Source organism: Oncorhynchus clarkii, chromosome 7 (genome assembly GCF_045791955.1).
Source record: "Oncorhynchus clarkii lewisi isolate Uvic-CL-2024 chromosome 7, UVic_Ocla_1.0, whole genome shotgun sequence".
NCBI lineage: Eukaryota > Metazoa > Chordata > Actinopteri > Salmoniformes > Salmonidae > Oncorhynchus > Oncorhynchus clarkii.
In genome coordinates this window covers 47,116,644-47,135,455 of record NC_092153.1, presented here as the reverse complement: position 1 = coordinate 47,135,455, position 18,812 = coordinate 47,116,644, and the positions used below count along the sequence as shown (strand labels likewise).

The 18,812-nt window shown below is 43.6% G+C and overlaps 1 pseudogene; it reads right to left on the bottom strand.

Moving 5' to 3' along the window:
• Positions 1-1,750: 1,750 nt before the first annotated feature.
• LOC139412605 (TATA element modulatory factor-like) lies at positions 1,751-16,659 on the bottom strand (annotated as a pseudogene).
• Between the last annotated feature and the right edge of the window lie 2,153 nt (positions 16,660-18,812).

Sequence of the window (18,812 nt, the reverse complement as noted above, 5' to 3'; positions counted from 1 at the left end):
CAAGTTTGTGGGTATAGACTATAGTGTGGGAATCTGCCTTGAGGCGGATCTGAACTTTTTATAGTAGAAGTCCTGTTGCAGGAAATATTAGTGACATTTTTCCTACCATTGTTCAAGCCATCATGGCTGGGATAGGGGAAATTGACAACAACAAAAAAACATGTGCGGGATGGGTATGACCAGTGACCAGGAACAGGATCCTGCACCTCTCAGATTTGACTTGGTTTGTTCCGGCACCTATTTGCCCAAAACTGGTACCTCTCGCGGCATGATTAATTAATTATTCCACTGTTCACACTTTAGACATTCGAATAAAAGCGATCAGTATTAAAGAAGTTGACTCTCAGGAGTTAAATGGACTTGAGATGGGGAGAGTCATTGTGGGAGGTTAAAAAATGTTTTTAGCTGAGTATGTGCTTCATATTACCACATAGGCAGAAGGCCTATATATTCTCATGCATGTTCTGCTGTAGCCTACATTGACTTATTTTATTTGAAGTTCTATTCCGATATTGTGATATTTGTTCTACTGCTACATTGATGTCCCACAGCTGGGTACAGTATGTGTACAGTATGTGTACAGTATGTGTACAGTATGTGTACAGTATGTGTGCGTGGGTGTTCTGCAGTGTCGTCTAAAAATGTAGCAGTAGAACAAATATCACACTATCGGAATATAACGTCATATAAAATAAGTCAATGTAGGCTACAGCAGAACACGCATGAGAATATATAGGCCTTCTGCCTATGTGGTAATATGAAGCACATACTCAGATAACATTTTTTGGGGTGTTCTGCAGTGTCCTCTAAAAATGTTGCTGGACATTGATGTCTAGACAAGTAGGCCATAAGAAATGTAGACCTGTGTAAACACCGCAGCTATACTCAAGTATGTGGGCATACTGAAGTGACGTGTAAAATGCTTTGAATTAATTAGCACCTTGGAGGGTGCTGTCCTTTTCACCACCGTTGTAGGCCACTTGGCTGCAATGTTGTTTGACCATTTTTTCGTCTCAATCTGATGCTTTTGAGCCCGTGGGGAAACACCACGTGGCTTCAAAGATATGCTGAAGTTGTTAGAATATGTACATTCAGAGTCTTTAATAATAACACCAACAGGCTAAATGTGGAATCACATAATTATGGCATGTTTATGGTGTAAAGTGTTGCTCCCTTAAATTAAAGCCGTCTAGACTTTTCTCAGGGAGTGTCACAGGCCGGCTACTGTATCAAATGAATAATTTGTTGCTTCACAATCGTTATATTGATTGCTACAATGAACCATACACGCACAGTGACTGACATATTATCTGATTTTCACAAGTTGCTCACCAATATATAATTATCTGTAGTTTACGGGGTTCTACCACTGCTCCAGAGCTCCTTACCAAGTTGCAGCAATATTATTACATGACCATTACAAAACGCCCCTAATAAAACGTCTGGATTAGTAGTTTCACTTTGCTCGATAAATCATCCCGGCCCTGCTACACTGATATCATCAAATTGGAACTTTTGGTGGCACCGCTATGGCTGGTACACAGCTAAATGCATTCCCGGGTGAAAAGTGATAGAACCTGCAAACTTCCAAAGTCAACTTCTCGTAAATAAAATAAAGTTTATGTGGTCGATCAGAAGACTAAACTACACATGTATTAAACCTGGCGCTTACCTTCTGCAAACTAAAATGTAGAAACTCCAGGTCGCCATAACACCGGAAACCTTACACCAGCACGCAGTGTACTATTAGTCACAAGGTGGAGATGTAGGATGTAGTTGGGTTTTGGATTTTGTACATGTTCTTGACGTCCTCCAGGTCGAGTCTCAGCTACTCTGCCTCCTCAGCCTTCTCTCCATACATCTGGAGGATGGTGTAGCGTCTCAGCTCCAGCTCCTACAACACAGTCAGTCACACAACGCGGGCTCAGAGGATAACACTAGATCTATAGTCTCAAGAGGGCTAACTCTAATGGACTTTTCCTTATCTGTGACTAGCTGCTTATAAAGCTCTGTCCAGCAACTCATCTTACCAGATGTTAGTTTTCACAACTAACATCTTGTATTTAAGCTAAATAATCACAACAGCGATTTACCCTAATATGATTAAACTGTCTTAGTGGTACTTCTATGAATGAATCCTCTCCTCACCTGAAGTTGCACTTTCAGTGTGGAGATCTCCTTCTGAGATCTTCCACTGTCCTCCATCTCCTCATTCTGATTGGTCAATCTGACCGTCTCCTCCGCCATGGAAGAGCGAGTCCTCTCCAGACTAGAGATCTCCAGCTGAGGGGGCAAGCAAGAGAGCGAAAGAATGAAAGAGGAAAGAAAGAGGTAAGAAAGAGCCTGGCAAGCAGTTTTTCAGCAACCTTCAGAAAGTATATTTGAAAATCAGACACTTCATCGAAAACTAGAAGGCATTTGAAGAAATGCATGTAGGACACTTACAGTGGTAGTCCTCAAAGCAAAGTAGAAGCAGTGTCAGGCAGGCAGTTGGTACCTGTAGCTGCGCTCCCTCCCTCTGAGTTTCAGCTGGGACTGCAGGTTCTCTATGATGCTGGAGCCTCCACAGAGCCGAGCCGCATCATACAAGTTGGTCCCACTCAAAGACATGGACTGATCCAACGACTGATCCAGAGAGTCCTCCTGATGAAATACAAAACAGGTCTCTCTTGTTAACCATCCAACCTCGAGGCCTCCCGGGTGGCGCAGTGGTTAAGGGCGCTGTACTGCAGCGCCAGCTGTGCCATCAGAGTCCCTGGGTCCGCGCCCAGGCTCTGTCGTAACCGGCCGCAACCGGGAGGTCCGTGGGGCGACGCACAATTGGCCTAGCGTCGTCCGGGTTAGGGAGGGCTTGGTCGGTAGGGATGTCCTTGTCTCATCGCGCACCAGCGACTCCTGTGGCGGGCCGGGCGCAGTGCGCGCTAACCAAGGTTGCCAGGTGCACGGTGTATCCTCCGACACATTGGTGCGGCTGGCTTCCGGGTTGGAGGCGCGCTGTGTTAAGAAGCAGTGCGGCTGGTTGGGTTGTGTATCGGAGGACGCATGACTTTCAACCTTCATCTCTCCCGAGCCGTACGGGAGTTGTAGCGGTGAGACAAGATAGTAGCTACTACAACAATTGGATACCACGAAATTGGGGAGAAAAAGGGGTAAAACATATATATCTTTTTTTTTAAACATCCAACCTCAAGCGAGCCAAATGTGCAAACTAGCTCAGATTTGTCCCTTTGCCATAAGTTCCCTATTCATTTTACTGAGGTAACCATCCCTAATAGTGGGGAAAAAATGGAGGTTGGCTGGGTGTGATAGGGTAAATTGTGTGCCTGTGGCGAGTACCTGGGAGGAAGAGGAGTGCAGGCCTGTGTGGTCTACTGCACTGATGGAGCTGGAACGGGACTGGGAGGGGGTAGATGAGGCTGGGGGCTCACTCACAGACTGAACCAATGACTTCCACTCCTAATGACAGAAACAGCATGTCATTTTCCCTCCACACAGACTGATTTAAGAACAGACACACAAGGTTGGTAATTGATATAAAACAGAAATCGATAGATATCTACCTTTCCCTTGAGGGTCTCTTGTGCTAGGTAGCGTTTTTTTCCTTTCTTGCTCCACCTTCATTTTTTCCATCTCCAGCTGATTGGTCAGGAGTAGCTGGTGGGAGGAACAGAGGAGGTTAAATCAACTGTATTTATGAATCCCTTTTTACATCAGCAGATGTCACAAGGTAATATACAGAAACCCAGTTTTAAACCCCAAACAGCAAGCAAGGCAGATGTAGAAGCATGGTGGCTAGGAAAAACTCCCTAGAAAGGAAGGAAGGAAACCTAGGAAGAAACCAGACTCTGAGGATGTGTGAGAAGTGTTGTTACGTTACTGCAGGATAAATTGGGCAGGGGAAGAAACATGCCTTGTCCTTATTGGCCTCCTCCTGTGTTCGAGTGTGCTCTCCCCTCAGATTCTCCAGCTCCACATGCTCCCTACACCATAAGGATGACAGACAATGGCCCGTTAATGGAAAGGCTCCAAAGCTTTGTAATGAATAGCCATTAGGTCCACCTCAATGTACAGTGCCTTCAGAAAGTATTCACACCCCTTGACTTATTCCACATTTTGTTGCGCAACATCATACATTCAAAAATGATTAAATACATCTCACCCATCTACACAGAATACCCCATTATGGCAAAGTGAAAACATGTTTTTAGAAATGTTAGGAAATGTATTGAAGATTAAATACAGAAACATCTCATTTACATAAGCATTCACATCCCTGAGTCAATACATGTTAGAATCCGATTACAGCTGTGAGTCTTTCTGGGTACGTCTTTCTGGGTAAGAGCTTTCCACACCTATATTGTACAATATTTGACCATTATTCTTTTCATAATTCTTCAAGCTCTGCCAAGTTGCTTGTTGATCACTGCTAGACCACCATTTTCAAATCTTAGCGTACATTTTCAAGCAGATTTAAGTCAAAACTGTAACTCAGCCAATCAGCATTCACGGTCTTATTTGTAAGCAACTCCAGTGTAGATTTGGATTTGTGTTTTAGGTTATTGTTGAAAGGTGAATTCATCCCCCAGTGTCTGGTAGAAAGCAGACTTGCCTGTTGTCACGCCCTGACCGTAGATATCTGTTTTTCTATATATTTTGGTTAGGCCAGGGTGTGACTAGTGTGGGTACTCTAGTTGTTGTATGTCTAGGGTTTATGTATGTCTATGTTGGCCTGAAGTGGTTCCCAATCAGAGACAGCTGTTTATCGTTGTCTCTGATTGGGGACCATATTTATATTTTTCTCATTTGTGTTGTGGGATCTTGACTATGTTTAGTTGCCTGTCTGCACTAATTTTGTATAGCTTCACGTTTTGTTTGTTGGTTTTGTTGTTTTTATTAAGTGTTTCATTTATTAAAAGAGAATGTACGTATACCACGCTGCACCTTGGTCTCACTCATATGACAATCCCACCGAAAATGAACCAAGCAGCGTGTAGAGGAGGAGTGGACTTGGGAGGAGATCCTGGATGGAAAAAGACCCTGGACGCAGGCGGGGGAGTATCGTCATCCTAAGGAGGAGATAGAGGCAGCGAAAGCGGAACGGCGACGATACGAGGAGATAGCTCAACGGAGCAAGCACGAGAGGCAACCCCAATCATTTTTTCGGGGGGGCCACATTGAGCCAGGAGTGAGGAGCTCGACGCAAGATTCCGGAGAGAGGTGCTGGCATTGAGAGTGCTGCAGAGCGGGCGTGCTGAGGTGCGTGTCATCAGCCCGGTAACACCTGTACCGGTCCCACGCAGCAGGTCTTCAGTACACCTTCACAGCCCAGTGCGTCCTGTGCCTCCTCTCTGCACTCGCCCTGAGGTGCATGTCATCAGCCTGGTGCCACCTGTACCGGCCCCACGCATCAGGTCTCCAGTGCGCCTCCACAGTCCAGCGCTTCCGGCGACGGCCCCCAGTCCGGGGCCTCCGGCGACGGTCCCCAGTCCGGGGCCTCCGGCGACGGTCCCCAGTCCAGTTCCCCAGAAGCAGAGGGATCAGCGTAAGGAGGGGGGGCTGCATCCAGAACCGGATCCGCCACCGAGGGTAGATTTCCACCCGGACCCTCCCCTATAGGTTCAGGTTTGCGGCCAGGAGGCCGCACCGATTTTTTTTTTTTTAACATCATGCAGACACCATTATGCTTGAAAATATGGAGAGTGGTACGCGGTAATGGGTTGTATTGGATTTGCTCCAAACATATCACTTGGTATTCAGGAGAAAAAAAAGTTAATTGCTTTGCCATATTTTTTTGCCCTGTGCCAAACAGGATGCATGTTATGGAATATTTTTATTCTGTACAGGCTTCCTTCTTTTCACTCTGTCAATTAGATTAGTTTTGTGGAGTAACTACAATGTTATTGATCCATCCTCAGTTATCTCCTGTCACAGACATTCAATGGTGGAAAAAGTACCCAATTGTCATACTAGAGTAAAAGTAAAAGATACCTGAAATAGAAAATGACTCCAGTAAAAGTGAGTCACCCAATAAAATACAAGTTGAGTAAAAGTCTAAAAGTATTTGGTTTTAAATATACTTAAGTATCAAAGTAAATGTAATTGTTGTGCACTTGAGTGAGGACCCAAAAGCGGTTTAACAAAAACAGAGTCTTTTAATGTAAACACAGGGAAGACATAGATCCTCTTCAGATGTAGATAATGGAAAAATAGACAACCCGCAGAGAGGGCGACAAATGAAACAAAAAGTCCTTCTGATAATTACAAAAGAGCCCCCTTCTTAGCAGCAGAGGAGAATAGCTGGGTTAGCGGCGACAGGCTGCAGGTCTCTCTGAATAGGCGCGGGTCGTAGAGGAACAGTGGTACCTGATCTCACGTAGCATCAGATGAACTGGACACAGTACAAACGACAAGACAGTTAGCTGAGTACAGGATGCACTTGCCAGGCGGATTCCGACAGGACGGGACAGGATAAGGGTGAAGCAAACGAGACGATAGTTTGTTTCTGGCATGAGAAACTCAAACGAGAATCTGACAAAGAAAGAAGCAGGAACAGAGAGAGAAATAGAGACCTAATCAGAGGGAAAAATGGAACAGGTGGGAAAAGGGTGAACGAGGTAGTTAGAGGAGATGAGGAACAGCTGGAGGAGGAGAGAAAGAGAAGGTAACCTAATACGACCAGCAGAGGGAGACAGAGTGAAGAGAAAGAACAGGAACAAGACATAACATGATAAGACATGACAGTAATTGCTAAAATATACTTAAGTATCAAAAGCACAAGTATAAATCAAACCAGATGGCACAATTCGATTTTTTACGGATAGCTATGGGCACACTCCAACACTCAGACATAATTTACAAATGAAGCATTTGTGTTAAGTGAGTCCGCCAGATAAGAGGCAGTAGGGATGAACAGGGATGTTCGAATTTGACAATTTTCCTGCATTCAAAATGTAACAAGTACTTCTGGGTGTCAGGGAAAATGTATGCAGTAAAAAGTATATAATTTTTATTCAGGAATGCAGTAAAAGTAGAAGTTGTAAAAAATATAAATAGTAAAGTACAGATACCCCAAGAAACTACTAAAGTATACTTTCAAGTATTTTTACTTAAGTACTTTAGACCACTGCAACTGTTTTAAAGTCACCATTGGCCTCATAGTGAAATCCCCGAACGGTTTCCTTCCTCTCCGGTAACTGAGTTAGGAAGGACGCCTGTATCTTTGCAGTGACTGGGTGTATTGATACACCCAACCACAGTTTAATTAATAACTTCACCATACTCGAAGGGATTTTCAATGTCTGCTTTTTGTATTTTGACCTATATACCAAAAGGTGCCCTTCTTTGCGAAGCATTGGAAAACCTCCCTGGTCTTTGTGGTTGAATCTGTGTTTTAAATTCACTGCTCAACTGAGTGAACTTGTATGTGTGGGGTACAGAGATGTGATAGTCATTCGAAAATCATGTTAAACGCTATTATTGAACACAGTAAGTGTCAATGCGCCTTATTTTGTGACTTGTTAAGAATATTTTTACTCCTGAACTTACTTAGGCTTTCCATAACAAAGGGGTAGAATACTTACTGACTCAAGACATTTCAGCTTTTCTATTAAGTGTAAAACAATTCCCATAACATAATTCCTATTTTACATTATAGGGTATTGTCTGCAGGCAAGTGATATTTTTGTATTTTTTTAATCCATTTTAAATTCAGGCAATAACACAACAAAACGTGGAAAAAGTCATGGGGTGGGAATACTTTCTGAAAACACTAAGTGAAGGCAACTTACTACTGTGTCTCACCGAGCCAGTGTTAAAAGCCCTCCAGTACCTGCTGCTGTCATCCTCTGACGCCCTTTCTCCTGGCGAAGCAGGGAATTCTGGGACTCCAGTGAGACCAGCATGTTCATTAATGGCCAGAAGCTCCTCAGTTGCTGCGCGCTCCTTTTCCACAGCAACAGCCAGCTGGGCCTGTGCCTCCGCTGTTGAGTTAAAGGGTGGGAGGTTAAAGGAATTAAACCTGCATCTAAAAATAGGAGCAATCTGTGGTCCTGACAAGATGTAGAAAGCTCTTGTTACAAACTAAAGTAAATTGTGACTTCAGAGGTTCTGTTCTCACCTACTCGATCTGAAATGTTCTTCTCCAGTTTCTCCCATGATGCCGTCTGGCCAACCAGCGAGGCCAACCAGCGAGGCCTGCAGGTTTTCGATCTGTCTGAGTAAGGGCTGTGTTGCTGAGGTAACACTCTGACTCAGCTCCTGGGTCCTGGTCTCCGCCCCCCTGCAGTCTCTAAAGACCACCGGTAAACACATCAGTGTGTAACCTTTGACCCCTAACACACAAGCATGGCTGCGCCTTACAGTCAACTCCAAAGAAGTAATGAGGAAAACAGGCCTGTGTGAGTGTATCCTACCTGCTGCAGGTTACTGATCTCCTCCCTCAGGTAGTCTTCTTTCCTGGCCTGCTGCTGTTCAGCCCTCTGCAGAGCCAGCTGCAGATCAGCCACTTGGTTGACCAAAGCATCCTGCTGCATGTGGGCCTCCACCAGGGTCAGAGCCAGCTCCTCCTTGACCTGGGTTTCCCTGCTCAAAACAGCTTCCTGGGCATCACTGGCATGGCTGGCCTTGGCTTTGTGCAGCCCTGCCAGTTCCCTGAGATCACATGCACCCCACCATGCCACTACATGGCTTGGAAATATGAGTTGGTGCTTCTGTGACCATCTTTAAACATCAGAATGTTGTGTCTTTGTGGGATTTCTAAATGACAAGCACATCTGAAGCAGGAGTTGGAAAAGTAGAGTTATTATTATTTGTGTGAAGTATGTATTCTTACTTGTAGGAGTTGTCGAGGGCAGCCTGCAGGCTCTTATTGTTTTCCTGGTGTTCCTCTGAGTCATTCTGGAGATTGGTCATGTCCTTCTCCTGGCGCTCCACCACTATGTTCAGCTTGTTAATGTTGTCCCTGTGCTGCTTCTCCACCTCCTCCTTCCCATAAAAAAGCTGGAGACACACACACGGCCATGCATGGTTAGATACTAATGGGCATTCAGGATCAGGACACACTTCTGATGACCGCAAAGTATTGTGACTTTTCTATCAAATTCAACATTTTGTAATATATTTCCTGTGACCTGCTGTAGGTGTTCGAGCTCTTCCTCCTGCTATTTAAGCATCTTGTTCTGTTTGGTGATTTTGGTCTCACTCTCCTTCACACGCAGCTTCTTGATGGTGTTGGAGTGTTGCTGCTGCTGCTTGGACAGCTTCTCACGCTCCTCAAGCAGTCCGTGGATCTGCTTCTCCTTCTCTCTGAGGATCTCCATAGTCTGGTGGACAGCTCTTCCCTCATCCCCTTAATCTCCTATGGAGTAAACATAACAGTAAAAAGACTTGAGACGATGCTTGAAGAAGGCTTTTTTTTGCTTTGTGACTATCATTGTCACTAATGTTCAGTTAGATATATGACAATGATCTTAAATGAGTTCTTAGGCCGTGTGTTAGTTCTTAGCTTGTTTTACCTTCTTGGCAATGTCTCTCTCCTTGCATGCATTCTGGGCTTTCCTCTCGGTGTCTGCGATGCTCTGTGTGAACTCTTCCTTCAGAGACTGAACACTGGAACTCTCCTCCTTAAGACCAATCACCTCACTGCGACACACACAGAGACTCCTCAGTCTCACAAAGGACCATCCTATCCAAACACCATACATACCCTCCCATTGACAAAACCAAGAGGACATATACTCGCCAACAAACAATTTGTTTCTTTAGGCTATTCTAATATAGACCATTCAACTGAAAAATATATATAAAACACAAAATGCAACTATTTCAAAGATTTGATGAGTTACAGTTCATATAAGGATATCAGTCAATGGAAATAAAATAACTAGGCTCTAATCTATAGATTTCACATGACTGGGAATACAGATATCTGTTGGTCACAGATATCTTTTTAAAAAGTAGGGGCATGGATCTGAAAAACAGTATTTGGTCTGTCAACTACTTGCCTCATGCAGGGCCATGGAACACATCTCCTTCGCATAGAGTTGATCAGACTGTTGCTGTTGTTCCACTCTTCTTCAATGGCTGTGCAAAGTTGTTGGATATTGGCGGGATCTGGAACACGCTGTCGTACACGTCGATCCAGAGCATCCCAAACATGCTCAATGGGTGACATGTCTGGTGAGTATGCAGGCCATGCAAACATGAGGTGATGGCGGCGGATGAATGGCACGACAATGGGCCTCAGGATCTCATCCAGCGGTGCATTCAAATTGCCATAACTAAAATGTAATTGTGTTCGTTGTCTGCCACCATGCAGCACGCTGTTCACAACGTTGACATCAGCAAACTGCTTGCTCACACAACGCCATACACGCAATCTGTCCGGTACAGTTGAAACCGGAAAACATCCGTGAAGAGCATACTTCTCCAACATGCCAGTGGCCATGTTGGAGAAGTATGTGAGCATTTGCCCACGGAAGTCGGTTACGACGCCGAACTACAACAAGCACGCAGATCAGCTTTCCTGAGATCGTTTCTGACAACTTGTGCTGAAATTCTTTGTTTGTGCAAACCCAGTTTCATCAGCTGTTCGGGTGGCTGGTCTCAGATGATCCCAGAGGTGAAGAAGCTGGATGTGGATGTCCTCGGCTGGCATGGTTATACGTGGTCTGCGGTTGTGAGGCCGGTTGAACGTACTGATAAATTCTCCAAAACAACATTGGAGGCGGCTTATGGTAGAGAAATTAACATTAAATTATCTGGCAACAAATCTGGTGGACATTCCTGCAGTCAGCATGCCAATTGCACACTCCCTCAAAACTTGAGACATCTGTGGCATTATGTTGTGTGACAAAACTGCAAAATTTAGAGTGGCCTTTTATTGTCCCTGTGTAATGATCATGCTGTTTAATCAGCTTCTTGATATGCCACACCTGTCAGGTGGATGGATTATCATGACAAAGAAGAAATGCTCACTAACAGGGATGTAAACAGATTTGTGCACAAATTTTTAGCAAAAAGCTATTTGTGCTTGTTAAGCCTACCCCCTACTTTTTCGAACATTCTGTTAAAAATCGCGCAACATTTCAGCGTCCTGCTACTCATGCCAGGAATATAGTATATGCATATGATTAGTATGTGTGGATAGAAAACACTCTCACGTTTCTAAAACTGGTTAAATCACGGCTGTGACTATATCACGGCTGTTTCATCGAAAAGCGCAAGAAAAACTGGTCACTGAAAACTGGAAAAAATATCCATGCGCCACTTGCATGGTGCTGAGATTGCAATTCCTACAGCTTCCACACGATGTCGCCAGTCTTGTCAATTTCCTGGGAGTTATTTCTTGGTCAAACAAAGGAGAGAGACCCCATTCCATCCGGTCTCCGACAGGAAGTTTTGGAAGAGAGATTTCCGAACATGATTTGACGACGTGGAGCTATTGAATACACATCGCCCCGTGATCAATTTGATAGATTATTAACATTTACTAATAGCTAAAGTTGGATTACAAAAGTATTTTGAAGTGTTTTGTGAAAGTTTATCGTCAACTTTTTTAATTTTAAAAAATGACGCTGCGTTTTGAAACTGTGTTTTTTTCTGAATCACACAGTTTCCATAGATGAATATTTTGGGTATATATGGAACGATTTCATCGAAAAAAAAGGCCCAATAGTGATGTTTATGGGGCATATAGGAGTGCCAACAAAGAAGCTCGTCAAAGGTAATGAATGTTTTATATTTTATTTCTGCTATTTGTGTAGCGCCGGCTACGCTAATTCTTTTGTTTACGTCGCCTTCAGGTATTTCGGGGTGTTGCATGCTATCAGATAATAGCTTCTCATGCTTTCGCCGAAAAGCATTTTAAAAATCTGACTTGTTGGCTAGATTCACAACGAGTGTAGCTTTTATTCAATACCCTGCATGTGTGTTTTAATGAACGTTTGAGTTTTAACGAGTATTATTAGCATTTAGCGTAGCGCATTTGCATTTCCAGGTGGCTAGATGGGACGTCTGCGTGTCGGGTGGGCGTAAGAGGATATTATGGAGAATTTCTGTGATCTTTAATTTCAGCTCAGGAAACATGGGACCAACACTTTCTTTTACACGTTGTGTTTATATTTTTGTTCAGTATATTTCCATTGGTTCGTTTAGAGAATGCTCCTTTCTGCTCTTACATGGCATTTTCAAACCTGGATTTTACCCAATGTCAAGATGTTGATACACACTGTTTAAGGTTGTCACACTCTTCCTCTAGCCTTGCCTTGTCTTCGCTGATTGTCAGCAGCTGTAACTCCCTCTTCTCAAGGCAGTTTGACATCTCATCAATTACCTACAAAAAAGTCCACATAGGAACGTCACAGGGAATGCACTCAGTGAATGAATAAAACTGATAGTGTACCTTGTTTCTAGACAACTTAATTTTCAGTTTCCAGCAAGAATGTTTTTCAAATAGAGGAGCACATTGCTTAATGCATGATGGTTTGGGGAATGCTTTGTGTCGACAGGGTCAATCCATGTCATTTCAACAAGCCATGACCCCCATCTCAGATTGTTCCGTGTCTGTAGTTAGAAACAGCTAAGATTAGCATTCCTGCATCATTATTTTGTTGAAATATCATTTTATCTCTGAGAAATTAAGCTAATTGTCCACTTTAATTGAAAGGATAAGGATTCATATAATAATATTCAATAACTATAGTACATAACATTTCATTTGGACCAAACTTTTTCCTAACAATGTGTAAGCCATGGCGAATCCAAAGAAAAGGTCCAAAGACACCCACTGATCCCTCACACCAATCCCACCTCAACAATGAGTATAGACTATCAGTTTTCTATGTCTGACAAGTAGTATGGAGCCACGGCTGAGTATTGTTACTTCATCATATGTAATGTATTCTCAGTGAATATGGTGATGTTTTTTCCCCCTGTTCAGATAAATTAGTCTTTGAAGTTGTTAGGTTTATCACCCATCCTACATCCTGATATTATATGGTTCTGACCACTAGGTGGTGCTGTTCCAGATTATGTTAAAGAGATAGGCCTTGTTCAACCAAATTACAAAATCACATATTGGTTTCCTTACCCTGTAAGCAGTTAAATGGACAAGGTACGAAAGCAATTCATTCTTTGGTTTTGTTGTCTACTGTTTCAAGTACCAGCTTTCTAGCATTTGTACCATAAATCGAATTCTGGGCAATAGTACCTATAGTATATTATAATTTACATCCGTAAAAATGTATTGTGTAACTCAATGATTGTTCTTATTGATGACAACAAACCCAAAGCATGGATTGCTGTCATACCTTGTCCATAAACTGCTTACAGGGTATGGAAACACATGTAATTTTGTAATTGGGGTGAACTAGGCCTATCCATTTAACATCACCTGGAACAGCACCATCTACTGGTCAGAACCTGGTAATATCAGGACGTAGGATGGGACATAAACCTGACTTCAATTACTAATTTATCTGAACAAGGGAAAAATAAAACATCCTCAAATTCCAAGAATACATTACATAGGATGAAGATACAATACTCTGAGCCACAGCTCCATACTACTTGTCGATTATGTTAAATGTAGAGAACTGATACGTTGTACTCATTGTTGGGGTAGGATTAGCGTGAGGGGGGTCCATGAATGTCAGATTCCTTGTGTCTAACTCATTGTTAGAAAAAATAAGTTTGGTCCAAATTTATCAAATTATATTTCAACAAAATTGTTTTGCAGGAATGCCAATCCAATCCGTTTCCAACAGGAACAATTAATGAACAATCTGAGATGGTTACCAAAATCCTTTCTTGTGCTTTGAGGTGGAGCAACCCCACAGGGACCATTTACAGTGCATTAGGAAAGTATTCAGACCCCTTGACTTTTTCCACATTATTATTTTCCAGCCTTATTCTCAAATGGATTTCTCAGCAATCTACTACACACAACACCCCATAATGGCAAAGCAAAAACATGTTATTTTTATGTATAAACAAACAAATATGAAATATTACATTTACATAAGTGTTCAGACCCTTTACTCAGTACGTTGTTGAAGCACCTTTGGCAGTGATTACAGCCTTGAGTCTTCTTGGGTCCTCTTGGCACACCTGTATTTGGTGGTTTCTCCCATTCTTCTATGCAGATCCTCTCAAGCACTGTCAGGTTGGATGGGGAGCGTCGCTTCACAGCTATTTTCAGGTCTCTCAAGATGTTAGATCGGGTTCAAGTCTGGGCTCTGGCAGGGCCACTCAAGGACATTCAGAGAGTCTTGTCCCCAAGCCACTCTTGCGTTGTCTTGGCCTTGTGCATAGGGTCTTTGTCCTGTTGGAAGGTCCTGAGCTCTCTGGAGCAGGTTTTCATCAAGGATCTCTCTTTATTTTGCTTCATTAATCTTTCCCTTGATCCTGATCCATGGTGACAGGTTTTCTCCAGACGTGACGCTTGGCATTCAGGCCAGAGTTAAATCTTGGTTTCATCAGACTAGATAATCTTGCTTCCTCATGGTCTGAGAGTCCTTTAGGAAAACTCCAAGCAGGCTGTCACGTGACTTTTACTGCGGAGTGGCTTCCGTCTGGCCACTCTACCATAAAGGCCTGATTGGTGGAGTGGTGCAGAGATGGTTGTCCTTCTGGAAGGTTCTCTCATCTCCACAGAGGAATTCTGGAGCTCTGTCTGAGTGACCATCGGGTTCTTTGTCGCCTCCCTAACCAAGGTCTTTCTCCCCCGATTGTTCAGTTCGGCCTGGCAGCCAGCTCTTTTTATTTTATTTAATCCAATTTGGACCAGGGCTGTAACGTAACATGTAGAAAAGGGAAAGGGGGAATACTTTCCGAATGCACTGTACTTTGTACACTGTATGAACATGACTGCCCAACAGTGCCACGATTCTGCTCTCTATGAGTTGGTATTTAAAGTCACACAAACCCATGCACATTGAGACAACACACACTGTTTTTAAAAAGTGGTGTTTCAAGTTGCAAAGGTCATGTTGTGGACCGCTGTATTACCTTTTGAAGCCCTAGCTGTTCCTCTACGTCCTCAGGCTTCTCGCCATTAACAGGCGTGGCACTGCGACCACTCTCCTCCATCTCATTCTTATCCAGAGACTGATCCTTCATTGCTTCTATTAGCACCTCCTATTCTTCCTCTTCCTGTTTCTCCCCCTTCCGTACCTGTGCGGGGGTCGCAACTATGACAGGAGGTGAGGGCATGGGTCCTGCGGTGACAGACGCCAGCATCCGGTTCCCTGGGATCTCATCGTCAGAGTTGACTTCACTGACACTGCAGCTGTCCAAAGACTGCATGCTGAACGAGTCGATGCGCTCAAAGGCATCGGAGGAGGAGCCGCAGCTCTCGGTCAGCTTGGCGTAGTCCTCCAGGCAGGAGAAGTCTCCTCAGGCAGATGCTGAGAGCAGCTGGAAAGAGCCTTGCATCAGGTGGAGGCCTGCCTTGGCCTCTGCAGTCTCTTGCCTGGAACTGGCCGAACTCTCACTCTGCACACTTTCATGGTTCAATACCTCTATGTCACTAGTGGTGGAGGTGCCTAAGGAGAATGTGCTGACAGGAGGGGAGGGGGTGTTGCTGTCCTCTGATTTCAGGGAGGGTGCTTCGCTCTGCTTGTCCTCCATTTTGGGGTCTTTGGGCTCCAATAGGATTTCCTTAGGGGGTGTGGTAGGGAAAGAGTCGAAGGGGGACTCCAGTTCAGTGTTGCTGGGGGGTTCAGAAGTGTCAACAACATCATCATCAGGTTGGGTGTCTGAGGGAGTAAATGGTCGTTCTGTTTGTGCATCCTCAGGAACAGCAGTTGTATCCTCTACAGTTGATTCTACCCAACTCTCACTGATTAGTGGACTGTCAGTGTCATTATGAGCATCACCCTGAGCCAAGACTGGAGGGTCTGGTCTCTAAACGAGGACGATTTCTGAGGAAGAAGTTGGTCTCCTTCATCCCTGGCTTGCGAGGGTCCACATCGTCCTTAACCATAGTCTCCCCGTTCTCATCATCCTTCTCCTGTAGCCACCTGTGGGTGGCACAGATACAATCTGGATATTCATGACACCCTGCAGTTCTCCTGGGGGCAGAAAAGCATTGAAGAAGTTTTCTGTTTCATCCACAACCGCGCGGGTGACAGCGGTCGTGATGGCCTCTGATGACAGAGGGAGAGTTGTTACACACTCCTCTGGAGGAGATTCTCATTGTGTCAACCCCCATCCACCGCTCAATGGCATCTTCCCTGGTAGATCTAACGGGAAAACAGATTGTAGCCCTTGTTGGTGAACGGCCAGAAGAAAAGGGCATATAGCAGTCAGACACCAAAGCATATTTAATATTTATTTTATTTCTGTAAATTAGAACCGGCTCATCATAGTTTCTTTATCACGGAGACTAGCTAGTGTTTCACTTTCATTGGTAATCACATCAATTCAGGAATAATGCTCAGACGCAAATGGTTGTGTATTAAATCACAAAACAACCAATGACAGCAGTACAGTTATACTATAACATTAGCTAACGTTACTTCACCTACCGCCACAAGGCATTATCACTGTGTCGCCCCGTTCGTTTTCTTTAATGTCAAGAACTCGGTCGATGGATTTCTGAGCTGTTGTCAAAGCTTGTTTGGCAAAGCTTGACAGCTGGGTAGATCTGAACCAACTCATGATAGCGGTCTCTTGCTAGCGAGTGCTAACGTTAGTGAACAGACTCTCTAGCTAGCCAGCCAACTTAGCTAGGAGTATGAACATCCACATGAGGTTTACTAACAAGACAGAGTTAACTTGTCAGCTTGGAATAATATGCCCATTCCACGCAGTGAGTCATATGTTTTAACAACAATCTCTGTCGAAGCAAATAAGCGAGTTGGCTAGCTGGTTAGCTAGCTAGATAAGCATCAATCAGGCAAACTCTTCCTCGAACTCGATACAAGTCAAATAATACTTCAGAAATATAAGGTTAGCTAGCTAGTACATCCATACAGTGGAATGAAAATCCCTGCCTCAACCGGGACATGACTCTTTAAACGTTTCGTTAATCGCCTTTCCCTTTCATTGTTGATATTTTTTAAATATGGCGTAATTCTCGGAGTTTCTTCATATGGGCGTTCCTTGATATCAGGAAATGCCCATTAGTACCTGCCATTGGTCAGTCCATTGATCAGTTCCTGCCATAGAGACGATATTAGATTGTGTCAGAGGGTGCACCCGAATGCACCGGAGGAGGGAGGCCCAACTCAGCGGAAACTCAGTCGCCATCCAGCAAGTGTCGTATTTTTCGTTGTTTCGCCTACCAAGCAATTACTTCTTGTATGAAGGTCAATAAGAGTGTCTAACTTGGTAAACAACTAAATGAATAGCTTATTTGCAAGGTGAGGTTTATTTAATCAAATATACGTTTCCTAATGCTTAAGTTGTTACGAGTGCACTGACCTAAGTAGGTCATGTGACATCCGGCAACTTTGAGAAAAAACACTTCATATCGGAGTTGTCTGGATGTGGCTATGTGCATGCATAGAATGAGGCTAAAGTGCATAGAAACTCTCTCCAATTAATACACTCAGTTTACAACAACCCGCATCGAATATTCAAATAAGGATTACAATAATGAGATGTAGCCACAAATCCAAAGAAAGCAAATGCAAGAGCTAAACAGCCTGCCATGTCACTTTGTTTACAATGGTTGCTTTCCAACCACGGTTGTGTTTTCAGTCATCATAGAATTAATTATCAATAATTATTATTAATTATTGAGAAAGTTGGGTTGCAGGTAGCCTAGTGGTTAGAGCGTTGGACCAGTCCCCTAAAGGTCGCTGGTTTGAAGCTGATAAGGTGAATCATTTTTAAATGTGCCCTGGAGCAAGGCACTTAACCTTAATTGCTCCTGTAAGTTGCTTTTGATAAGAGTGTATGCTAAATGACTCAAATGCAAAATATTACCACTGACTAAAATTAGACTGTGTTTGAATTTCTGGCTCAAACATGATCTCTACTGTATAAATATGTTGTATATAAACATTTATGACTAGTTAAAACAGAGATTTGTGGTGACGCGGGGATCAGTGAAATGCACTCCCCTACCTGGCATGGTACATTATTAGCTCTAATGCACAAAGCTCTCCAGTGTCATCAGAAACAAACACATAATACATTTTATTATAAGTGCTTTTCAAGGCCCCCAAAGTCTACCAAAGTCACTTTAACACCCAAAGTAGCCAAATGTATTGCTTCAGTCAAAGCACGTCAAACTGTATTACAATCTTTCAGTCTTTCAGTTCCCACAGACATGTCAGTTTCATAGTGCTTGGATCAGTATCCCATCCTCACAGATAGAGGGAGAGAGTCAGAGGAAGAGAGCAGGAAGGGAGACAAATAGACCACCATTGCCGTTCCCTTTTACTGTGATGACATTATGACTTGCAGTCGGGTGTCTCTTAACTTAATATAGTCAAAATGCAACAACTGCTACAATAGCATCTGGGTCAGAGGAATGTAATACATGCAAGCAGTCATAAACCTTAAAAACAGAGAGCCATACTTGGTTTAACCCAGACCCCCACACACTCCCCAAGCCAGGGGTGGTCAGTCCTGGTCCTGGAGAGCCATAGGGTGTGCATGCTTACTAAGTTACATATCAGCATTAGTACACCTGATACAGCTTATTAAAGCCTTGATGAGAGGTTGATATGTTGAATCGGGTGTGTTTAGTGCTAGGCTGGAACAAAAGCCTGCCCAATGCAATTCACCTCCCATTCACAGACAGATCCCACAGTATAAGGATAATAAATATCAACTCTGACAAAAATTGCTATACGGTACAT